The sequence below is a fragment of the Myotis daubentonii genome, chromosome 3 (assembly GCF_963259705.1).
Source record: "Myotis daubentonii chromosome 3, mMyoDau2.1, whole genome shotgun sequence".
In the NCBI taxonomy this organism is placed as follows: Eukaryota; Metazoa; Chordata; class Mammalia; order Chiroptera; family Vespertilionidae; genus Myotis; species Myotis daubentonii.
Genome location: NC_081842.1, coordinates 119,406,502 through 119,418,786, shown reverse-complemented (window position 1 = coordinate 119,418,786; position 12,285 = coordinate 119,406,502).

Genomic DNA, 12,285 nt, shown 5'->3' with positions numbered 1-12,285 from the left:
TAATTTTTGTCTTTCTCTGACTGCCTTATTTTGCTTAGCATAATGCTCTCCAGGTCCATCCATGCTGTTGCAAATGATGAGTTCCTTTTTTCTTTTTTTTACAGCAGCATAGTATTCCATTGTGTAGATGTACCACAGTTTTTTTATCCACTCATCTGCTGATGGGCACTAAGGTTGCTTCCAAATCTTAGCTATTGTAAATTGTGCTGCTGTGAACATAGGAGTGTATATGTTCTTTCTGATTGGTGTTTCTGATTTCTTGGTATATATTCCTAGAAGTGGGATTACTGGGTCAAATGGGAGTTACATTTTTAATTTTTTGAGGAAACTCCGTACTGTCTTCCATAGTGGCTACACCAGTCTGAATTCCCACCAGCAGTGAACGAAGGATCCCTTTTCTCCGCATCCTCTCCAGCACTTGTTTTTTATTGAATTATTGGTGATGGCCATTCTGACAGGTGTGAGGCAGTATCTCATTGTGGTTATGATTTGTCTTTCTCTAATGATTAGTAATGTTGAGCATCTTTTCATGTACCTGTTGACCATCTGTATGTCCTCTTTGGAGAAGTGACTAGGGTCTATTCAGGCCTTTTGCCACTTTTTTTTTTTTAATGTTTTTGTTTATTTTAGTGAGAGAGGAAGGGTGTGGGATAGATAGAAACATTGATGAAAGAGAAACATCATCAGCTGCCTCCTGCACGCCCCTGCTGGGGATTGAGATCACAATCTGGGCACGCACCCTGACCAGGAATGGAACTGGTGACCTCTTGGTTCATGGGTTGATGTTCAACCACTGGACCATTCCACCCAGGCTCTTTTTTCCACTTTTTAATTGGATTAATTGATTTTCCAATGTTGAGTTGTTTGAGTTCTTTATAAATTTTGGATATTAACTCCTTATCAGACGTATCATTGGTGAATGTGTTCTCACATTCAGTAGGTTATCTTTTTTGTTATGGTTTCCCTTGCAGTGCAAAAACTTTGTAGTTTGATGTAGTCCCACTTGTTTATTTGGTTTTTGTGTGTTTATTTCTCTTGCCTGAGGAGACTTAGTCAAAGCAACATTACTAAGAGTTCCTGCCTATGTTTTCTTCAAGGAGGTTTATGGCTCTTGGTCTTCTATTTAAGTCTTGCACCCATGTGAGTTTATTCCTGTGTGTGGCAAAAAAGCGGTCTAATTTCATTTTTTGCATGTATCTGTCCTATTTCCCAAACACCATTTATTGAAGAGATTGTCTTGACCCCATTGTATATTCTTGCCTCCTTTTCATAGATTGACCACATAGTTGTGGATTTATTTCTGAGTTCTCTATTCTGTTCCATTGATTTATGTGTCTGTTTTTATGCAAGCCCCATGCTGTTTTTTATTAATATAGCCTTATAATATAGTTTGATATCAGGTGGGATTATATGTTCAACTTTGTTCTTCCTCAAGATTGCTTTGGCTAATCAGGGTCTTCTGTTGTTCCATATATATTTTAGGATTATTTGTTCTAGTATTGTAAAATATGCCATTATTATTTTGATATGGATTACATTGAATCTTTAGATTGCTTTGGGTAGTATGGAAATTTTAATTATGTTGATTCTTCCTACCCATGAACATGCTATATGCTTCCATTTATTTCTATTTCTTCCTTTTCTTTCTTCCGTGTCTTATACTTTTCTAGTGCAGGACTTTTACTTCCGTGGTCAGTGAGTGAGATTGACCCTCAGGCTGATTGGCTGTGACTACAGCGAACAAGCTGTTGTGTGGGACATACTCCCTTGGAGTGGGGTTTGCTTTAGCGAGCCTGGGGTGCCTGTGGGTGTGTAATTTGTGGCACTAATTGGGTGGTGTGCTGGTGTATTCTGAAGCCTGCCACTGAAAGGGGGCAGAAATAGAATGTTGGGGAACCAGCTAGTATTTTAAGAAACATTAATCATGCTCTGTTCACCATAATTGTTTTATTTTGATTAAAGAAGGCACATTCTACCTTTGAGCTCAGGAGTTGCTATAATGATCAAATCAAAGGGGAATAGTGGCCAATCAGAGGGAATATCGAGGCACTGCAGCCTTTATAAACCAGGAGAAAAGTACTTGGTGGGACTCTTTCCCCCTCCCCACATGGGAGTCTGTACTTGTTTTTCCAATAAATTTCCACCTTTGCTATACCATCTTCCGTCAGTGGATTCATTCTTTGACTCCTACGAACAAAGAATCCTACGCTATCTTGCCCAGAGGAACACCGTGTGTTCCAGTCCAAAAATTCCCATATCACCTCCATCCTTAGTTACAGGACTTCTGTTCAGCTGGTCTGCAGGTGGTTCTCAGAGCGGCTGTTCTGTAATTTAGCTTTCATTTTGCTGGGGTCATGGGAGGAGGTAAGCACAGCATTTACCTACTTCACTATCTTGACTGCAAAGCCTTTGATGTAATTTTTTGTTTGCATTTCTGATTATTTTCTTGATTAGATTTCCCAAAGGACCAAAGAGTATGAACACTTCAAGGCTCTTGGCATATTTTGTCAAACTCTAAAGCAGCCCCTTAAAGGTGAAATCGAGGAGCCATGCTTGCCAGCTCAGCCCCTGCCTCAGGTCTCTCTCAGAGGCCCTGGCCAGGGCTACAGCTCTGCATGATGTAGGCGAATCTCTCAGAAGACAGGCTCCCTCATGGTACTCCCGGTGGCAGGGCTGCAGCACTCAAACCCAAGAGAGCCCCAGTCCGAGCACTTTAGGGACAGATGGCATTTTACCATGGTGAGTCTCTAGTGCTTTGCCCAGAGGAGAAGTTCAATAAAGCTTTGTAAAATATAGAGGCTAAAGAAGCTGGAATGAGCAGCCATAAAAATTACCCAGGGCAGCCTGTCCTTGGGAAGATGTTAAATAAGCAAATGTGTGAGAGGTGTAGTTCAATTACAACAAAAACATCTGTGGCAGCTCATTTATATGTGTGTGTGTGTGTGTGTTTCTATTGCAATTCATTAATGGAACTCAAATTCACGCAGCCCATTCTGAAGTGCTCTTCCTCGCCCTCATTCCCACCAGGCCGTGTGTTAGCTGTCCTGGTGCAGGCCCTACCGATGTCCATGCTGTTTCCCGAAACGCAGAGAGCAGTGCTGCTTAACCTTGTCATGTTACATCCCTGGGAAGTTTGGAGAAGATACTGACTCCTGCACTGGCCGTGGGCCTATTGGCCCACATCTTTGGGGTGTATTTTCCCTAGGGCACCTCTGATTCAACTGGGGCTGAGCACCATTGTCCGGACAGCTGGGGAAGCAGAGGTGTCCCTGAAAAGTTACTTTGCTCACTTTCTACTAATCTCAATTCTGAACAGACCAGATTCAAGCTACATATGTTAATTTAGCAGTATTTTTAAAGTTAAATTTTGGAGAAAATTTCCATCAGAACTTTAAATATTGCAATGCTGCCATCTCAGAGTGGCGGTCATTGTGTCCAAGAAGTTCCGGGTCAAAGGCTAGGCCAGACTCAAGGGTCTGCAGCCCAGCTGATCAATAGGCAGAGCAGCAGTTGTGAACACACCTGGCCCTGGCCCTGAAGAAAAGTCACTTTCAATAACAGGCATTATAACAGGTGTTAGTAGAGGTAATTAGGTAAGAAGTTGATTAAATCTGTAAAGAAAGTGTTAACAGCAGGGGCTCCCAAGGAGCTCAGCTGCTGCCTGCTCTGTTGCCAGTACACCACCTCATTCCTGGGCTGCAAGCCTCCTTTCTCTTTGAAAGGTGCTTTTAGGTGACTTCCAGCCAGCAATTTCTTTTGAGTATCAAAAACGTTAAGACAAATAAAAGGGATGGAAATTAATAGAACAGAATAGAATATAATAGACTTAAGTGAAAGTTAAATCATTAGAGAGTAAGCAGGCCCTGGAGGCTGACTCAGTGCCCCTGCCTCTCCTTGGGTGTCTTCAAGGGCAGGGATACCCCCCCCCCCCCCCCAGCTGGCAGCCATGACCAGGCTAAACAGTGCTACCAAAGAAGCTGGAGAAATCCTGGACTTTCCCTAGCATGTTGCTTCCACACTGGGAAGGCAGCCTGCATAGCAGCCCTTAGGACAGTAGTGACTGTGGAATGCTGTCCATCATCACACCCACAGAGCACTGAACAGCTAGCCTGCGGACTGGCTGTAGGACTACAGTGTGTCCCAAATAACTCTTTTCAAAGATAATAAGAAAGTAGTAATTATGATTTTTGAACTGATGACTACTGGACTGAAAATGAAAAATATTCTTTAGAATATTCTAGCGCTTTTGCATTTCTACAGATACATACCCAGAACATTCTACCATCACTACGTCATGCTATCTGCACCAGTAGAGATTCCTTCTTTCTATTGATGCAGTTGTTCCCTTACTCTAAATACTCACTGCATTTGTTTTCTGATCAGATTACTAGGCCTTTGCCTGAATTAATGGTTTCTGAATAGCTGTTCTTATTGATCTCAATAAATGCTTGTCGCCTCTCACTTTGAAGGCCTTTATATATATATTTTGTAATATATTTTTTATTGATTAAGATATTACATATATGTCCTTGTCCCCACGTTACCCTCTACCCCTCCTCCCCCCCCCGCCGCTCATGCCCTCACCCCCCCGTTGTCCGTGTCCATTGGTTAGGCCTATATGCTTGCATAAAAGTTCTTTGGTTGATCTTTCCCCCTTACCCCTCCCCTCCCCTACCTTCCCTCCAAGGCCTGACAGTCCAATCAATGCCTCTCCGTCTCTGGATCAGTCCTTGTTCATCAGTTTATGTTCACCAACTTCCCCCAAAGGTAGCATCTTGTAAAACTCTAGTACCATATCATGGCCAGAAAACTGACACTGATACATCCATGACCTTGTTCAGATTTCACCAGCTGTCCATGCACTGTGTGAGTATGTGCACACGTTTAGTTCTATAACATTTCATCATGTGTAGATTCATGTGACCACTACCGAGATGCAAAACAGTTCCATTGCACAAGAACCCTCCTGATGCCCTTTTGTAGTCGCACCACTTCCCTTCAAACCACCCTTTACCCCTTGTACCTTCTAGTCTGTTCCCCATCTCTATACTTTCAGAATTTCAAGAATGTTCTATAAGTGAAACATAGAGTATGTGACATTTTTTCACTTTTAAATAAAATCAAAGGTATATTTACAGGGGTGGGCAAAAATAGGTTTACAATTGTTCATATGGAAATTAATACAATGATTAATAAGCAATAATACAAGAATAAATTCACAACTATAAACCTACTTTTGCCCACCTATTGTGTGTGTGTGTGTGTATATATAATTTTTTATGTTCAATGTCATTTTTATTTATTTATTTATTTATTTTTTAATTAAATCTTTATTGTTCAGATTATTACATTTGTTCCTCTTTTTTCCCCCCATAACTCCCCTCCTCCCAGTTCCCGCCCCACCCTCCGCCCTCACTCCCCACCCACTGTCCTCCTCCATAGGTGCACGATTTTTATCCAGTCTCTTTCCACATCTCCCACACCCCTCTCCCCCCCAAGAATAGTCAGTCCATTCCCTTTCTATGACCCTGATTCTATTATGATCACCAGATTATTTATTCACTTGATTCTTAGATTCACTTATTGATAGATGCATATTTGTTGTTCATAATTTGTATCTTTACCTTTTTCTTCTTCTTCCTCTTCTTAAAGGATACCTTTCAGCATTTCATATAATACTGGTTTGGTGGTGATGAACTCCTTTAGCTTTTCCTTATCTGTGAAGCTCTTTATCTGACCTTCCATTCTGAATGATAGCTTTGCTGGATAAAGTAATCTTGGTTGTAGGTTCTTGGTATTCATCACTTTGAATATTTCTTGCCATTCCCTTCTGGCCTGCAAAGTTTCTGTTGAGAAATCAGCTGACAGTCGTATGGGTATTCCCTTGTAGGTAACTGGGTTTCTTTCTCTTGATGCTTTTAAGATTCTCTCTTTGTCTTTTGCTCTTGGCATTTTAATTATGATGTGTCTTGGTGTGGTCCTCTTTGGATTCCTTTTGTTTGGGGTTCTCTGCGCTTCCTGGACCTGTAAGTCTATTTCTTTCACCAGGTGGGGGAAGTTTTCTGTCATTATTTCTTCAAATAGGTTTTCAATATCTTGCTCTCTCTCATCTTCTGGCACCCCTATAATTCTGATGTTGGTACGCTTGAAGCTGTCCCAGAGGCTCCTTACACTATCTTCGTATTTTCGGATTCTTTTTTCATTTTGCTTTTCCATTTGGGTGTTTTTTGCTTCTTCGCGTTTTGAATCTTTGACTTGATTCTTGCGCTCCTCTGGTCTGCTGTTGGGTGTCTGTATAATATTCTTTATTTCAGTCAGTGTATGCTTAATTTCTAGTTGGTTCTTTATCACAACATCGAGGGTCTCATTAGATTTCTTGAGGATCTCACTACATTTACCGGCGGTCTCACCAGTCTTTTTGAGGGCCTTACTAAGTTTATCGGCAGCTTCTAGACAGTTCTTGAGAGACCTTAAAAGTGTGGTTTTGAGCTCTATATCTTCCATTTCTGACATTTGCGTCCTGTTTCTTTGTCTCCGAATTTTTTTATCTTTTCTTGGTGCACCCCCTAGTGGTCTTTGTTCTCAGTCTTGTTGTAGTTAAGCCTTGATTGTTGTCGTCAACACTGGGGGTGATTTGACCTCCAGGCTAACTGGCTATGAGAGTCAGCTGTGTCTGCAGTGGGAGAGCTTCTGTGCTGGATCTCTGGGGCGGTGCTAATCTAGCCTTTGCCTGAGGCTATCTGGCAAATTGCTCTGCGCAAGGCTTGGGCGGGGCGGGTCCCCAGGGATCTACAGTCCGGGCCGGGCCGGAGCGAGCAGTTATGGCTTCTCTCAGTTCCGTCCCTAGGGGCTCTGCCTCTCAGAGTCCCAGCAACCACTGCAGACCTCGGAGAGAAAGCTGCCTTCGAGTTCCGACCGAAGCCAGACAGTCCCGCTTCTCCCGTTTGAGTCTGGGTCCCTAGGGACTCGCCCGGATCTGGAGCTCAGAGTCTGAAACTCCCTCCCGATTGAAAACAAGAACCGAGCCTTCACCTCCAGCCCACTCGCGCACACTCCACACCTGAGTATTTCACTTCAGCACTGCGCCTCCTCTGAGTCTGGGTATGATATTCTCTTTCCTCCTAGTTGTAGAATTTCCACTCAGCCAGCCTTCCTGTGGTTCTGGATGATGTCTGTTCTGTCCTTTAGTTATATCTCTGAAGTGGTTGTTCGAGGCAGCAATCTCCGGAATTAACCTATGCCGCCATCTTGGTTTCTCCAGTTCAATGTTATTTTATATGAGCTTCAGGTGTACAGCATAGTGGTTAGACAATCATATACTTTACAAAGTGGTTCCCATAATATTTCAAGTACCCACCTGGCACTGTACATAGTATTCCAATATTATTGATTATATTTCCTATGCTGTATTTTACATCCACAGGACTATTCTGTAATTGCTAATCTGTACTTTTCTATCCCTTCACTCTTTTTTCACTCATCTCCCAAATTCCCTCCATCGGTCTATTCTCTATACCTATGAGTGTGTTTATTTTGTTTGTTTATGTTATTTTTTAGATTCCACATGTAATGAAATAATATGGTATTTGTCATTCTCTGACTGACTTATTTCACTTAGCATAATACCCTTCAGATCCACCCATGCTGTCACAATGGTAAGATTTCATTCTTTTCTATAGCTGGGTAGTAGTCCATTGTATGTATGCATTATAACATTTTTATCTACTTGTCTATTGATAGACACTTGGGCTGCTTCCATAGTTTGGTTCCTGTAAATAACACTATAATGAACATGGGGGTGCACATATTCTTTCAAATTAGTGTTTTGCATTTCTTCGGATACATACCCAAAAGAGGAATCTCTGGGTCATAAGGCCATTCCATTTGTTTCTCCAACTTCCTTTGGGTGTAGGTTAGATTGCTTATTTGAGATTTTCTTGTTTCTTGAGAGGCCTGTAATGCTATGAATTTTCCCCTTAGGAATGTTTTTGCTGTGTCCTGTAGATTTTGGGTAGTTGTCTTCCCATTTTCATTTGTGTGAAGGTATCTTATTTTGTGTGTGTTAATCCTCACTGGAGGATGTTTCTTCCACTGATTTTTTAAGAGAGAGTGGAAGGGAGGGGGGAGAGAGTGAGAGAGAGAAACATTGATGTGAGAGAGACACATCAATTGGTTGCCTACTACATGTGTCCCACCTGGCCTGGGAAAGAAACTGCAACCCAGATATGTGCCCTTGACTGGGAATCAAACCCATGATCCTTTGGTGTGTGGGCTGACACTCTACCACTGAACCACATTGGCCAGGGCTCAAGGTATCTTTTTTTAAAAAATATATATTTTATTGATTTTTTTTTTTTTTTACAGAGAGGAAGGGAGAGGAATAGAGAGTTAGAAACATTGATGAGAGAGAAACATCAATCAGCTGCCTCCTGCACATCCCCCACTGGGGATGTGCCCGCAACCAAGGTACATGCCCTTGACCGGAATCGAACCTGGGACCCTTCAGTCTGCAGGCCGACGCTCTATCCACTAAGCCAAACCAGTTAGGGCGTCTCTCCATATTTGCAATTGCTTTGTATTTGTTTCTATGTGTTAGCTCAAACTGCTATGTCTCTCAGTCTTCATGGGGTGGTCTTATGTAGTAAGTGTTCTGTGGAACCCAGTGGTTCAATCTCTTGATCTCCTGAACTGGATGCTCTAGGAATGTCCCTTGTATGGGTTATTTGGTCTCTTCTGTTGTAATTGGGTCTTGATTGTTGTTGTTCCATTTCTGGGTCTCCTGTGAAGGGGAGGTTCCATTCAAATTTTAGGACAGATGGTGGGTGTATTTTTCCATCCCAGAGCCACTCCTCTGAGTCTGTCCTGGAATATTTCCCTTACCTCAGCTGAACAGAGCCCCTCATATGCAGTCCAGTGGGATCTGCTGGAAGCCGGAGTTTCTATGAGCTCTCCCGTGACAGGGAAGCACCAGTAAGCCCATTGTTTAGTAACATGTTAGCCTCCATGTGTTTGTGTGTTTTCAGGTGTTTTTTTTTCTTGGAATTAATTTCTTGATTCATACCATTGTGGTCAAGATGTTTGATATGATTTTTGATCTCAAATTTATTGAGACTTGTTTTGTGTCCTAACATGTGGTTTATCATGAAAAACGTTTCATGTGCACTTGAAAAGAATATACATTCTGCTGCTTTGGGATGAAATGCTCTAAGAATATCAAATTCTGAGTAGTGAGACTCTAAGGTAAGCAAGTTCCAGGATAAAGTTTCTAAATAAGCACAAGAGTCCAAGACTTCAAACTTTATTTAGGTCTTCTATGTAAATGAGGCCTCCAAATTAGACAGTTCTGATTGTCCATATTGTGCAGTTCTGATTGGTTGGAGTAGATGCAAATGAAGATATAATTGTGGGGTTCTGATTGGACAGGGCATGTCTCAGTCCATTGGTAAAAGATACAACCAGGAACTCCCTTATAAAGGTTGACCCAGGTGGGAGGAGCACAGTGTGGGGGACTGGAAGCTCAGCTTGTGGCTTTTCTCAACATGCAGCCTGCATGAGAGGTGCTCTCAGCAACAGCCACTGGACTCTGGTTATGAATTTGGGTCCAGTTAATAAGGAGGAGTCCATCTTGGCAGATACGTTCCTTCTAGGGGTTCATAGCTGAACTTTCTCATTACAAACTCTAGGCTTCAGAGAGAGTTCTGGAACTTCAAACCTAAAAAGCCTCAGCTCCTCACTGCCTGTGTCACTGTTGGTTCTTGAGAAGTGCTCACTGGAATAGTTTACAAATGGCGATATTTGATGCCTTTCCCCCTGTGCCAGGCACGTCAGACCCACTGTCCCTGCTGATCTCCATGAAGGAGGACAGTGAGTATTCCTGTCCTCATGCATAGGTGAGAAAAGGCAGACTCAAAACGCTGGCCTAACTTCCCAGCTGGTCACTCTCCACATTGTCCTTTTCACAGTCGCAATCTCTCTGAAAGAAGGGTGCTTGCTGCATGGCCCTCAGCCTCCCACAGTTCCCTTCTACCAGGACTGCAAAGATCTCCAGAACAGCCTCTATGTTCCCTGTCCTGGCTCACCCCATGTTTCAATCCACATGGGCATGAGGTGGTTTGTGGGTCCTCCGTCCCTGGCCCTGCCTTCCCCCAGAAGCTCACACAGGGCAGATTGGAGACAGCATGAGCCAGGCTGTGGGCAAACAGGTGGCAAGGACCCCACAGGACTGTGGGCCAGGCAGCTCTTTCTTCATTGCTGTGAGAGACTCAAGCAGTTCTTGCTTCAACGGCAGCAGCAGCCGCCACTTTGGCCAGGTGCTAGAGGATTATCCATTTCCTTTCTACTTGATGGTCTCCTGGTTTCAGCTGTCAGATCCCACAGGTGTTCCACATCAGGGCTGTTGACCCAGGAGGCCGATGACCCTCCAGGGCTAGAGCAGGAGTCCCTTCCCTCCCAGGCCTCTTCACTTGCTCCAGGTTCTCAGGAGTACTGCGCTTCAGAAGACATTTTCTCTAACTTCCTTTCAAAAGTGTTTCTCCCATATTTTAAAGAAATATTTCACCCTTTAAAAACTGTCAGGAAGAAGTGATGTGTTCCTTCAACTAACCTGAATATATGTCCCACAGAGTTTGTGACCATCTTAGGCAAGAAGTTGGACGGAGTATGTACTTCCTGGACAATCAGCCCTCCCACCCTGCTTAGAGCCACGCAGGTGCCTGGGGAGGGCAGGAGAGCATTCAGCCACCACTGGGGTGAGATCACACCCTTGGGGCCTCAGTGCCCTGACCCCAAGCAATTTCCCCTAAACAAGGAATTCTTCCTGAGAGACCAGAGTCTGGAAATCTAAATATCGCACTTCATCACCCAAGGCTTTCTGTATATTGAAAAGCCCAGGAACATGTGACCCATGCAAGTCCTCTTTGTCTCCCTGAAGTCAGTGAAACCTGGTTTTCAAAAGGGGACTCAAGATCAAGAACAGATGCTGGGGCTTCTGGAGACTCCCTACCACCCACCATTTTGCATGCCTGGTCCATCTGGGCTTGATCACAGGCCCACTCTGGGAAGCCCAACCTCCTCCCATCCACAAGACTCTGACCATCTGTTAAGATCTAAGTAGCTGGCATAGGTGGTATGAGCATACAGCAATTTTAGGTGACTCAGGAGACCAGCGCACCCTCCCAACACCTGGGGAGATGGGCTGAGCTGCATGGACCTCAGGGAGTCCTCCTTCCCTGGGCCACTCTCATGCCGGCTTGTTCCTTCAACAATAGGAATGACATATGGATCAATGATTCTGGAAATACAAGTTTGGATGGACAGTGGAGCAATAAATATGTATTGGAACCCAAAACGCTCTCTGTGAGAATGCATTTTTATAATTCTAATAAAGTTCAGTGGGAAACTGATTCAGTAGGTGTGTATTTGCTTTACGTACAAGTTCACTGACTAATGTTAAACATGAGAACATCCATGTGAAATTACACAGTGATGGTTCTTAAAGCACATGCCTTCTCTCTTATATTTGACATACTACCTGTGCAACGTCTATTTGTGGATAGGAATATGTGGGCTGTGGAGGTGGTGGGGAGGGTCTGACTCTTAGTTCTGCTAATCGTTGGTTGTAAGAGTGCAGGGAAGTTACCTAATCTCCCCAAATCTCTACTTTACAAATCAGTAAAACCACATGACAAAAGTATTTATGTGTAGGGTGCTTATAAAGTTAAATGAGACCATCCGGTAAGTGCTCAGTAGACACATCTAAGATCATAACCAGGAAAAAATAGCAAATGTTCCCTTCCCTGGAGGGGAGGGAAGGGCAGGCTGTTTATTAGAAGAAATAAGACTTGTATTCAAACAGCTCTTGCATAGGATTAGAAAGCTTACTAGATAGATGGATACTAGAAAAGTAACACAATTGCCCATATCCTTGAAGTTGTTAGGGATGCCAATGAGGCCAATTAGAGACACAAACCCTTGGGTTGAGACCACAGGTATTTGCAGCTCAATAAAGCACCTTCCTTGGCAGCAGAACCTCAGCAAAGCAGCCCACTCCATTTTTAGCCGAGTTTCTCTCTCTCAGGTTATAAAATAAGACTTGGTGGCAGTGTTTTTTGGCCTTTCTAACTTCCTTTTGGGGACATATGCTCAGCCAGCTTTCGAAGACTGGAGCTGCAACCATGCATTGACCCCCTAAGTTACTGTAGGCTCCTGAGGTCACCCCTGCAATGGCACAATTCAAGTGGAACATCCAACCCCATGTGCAGCCGTAGTATACATGCTGTGGGTGTC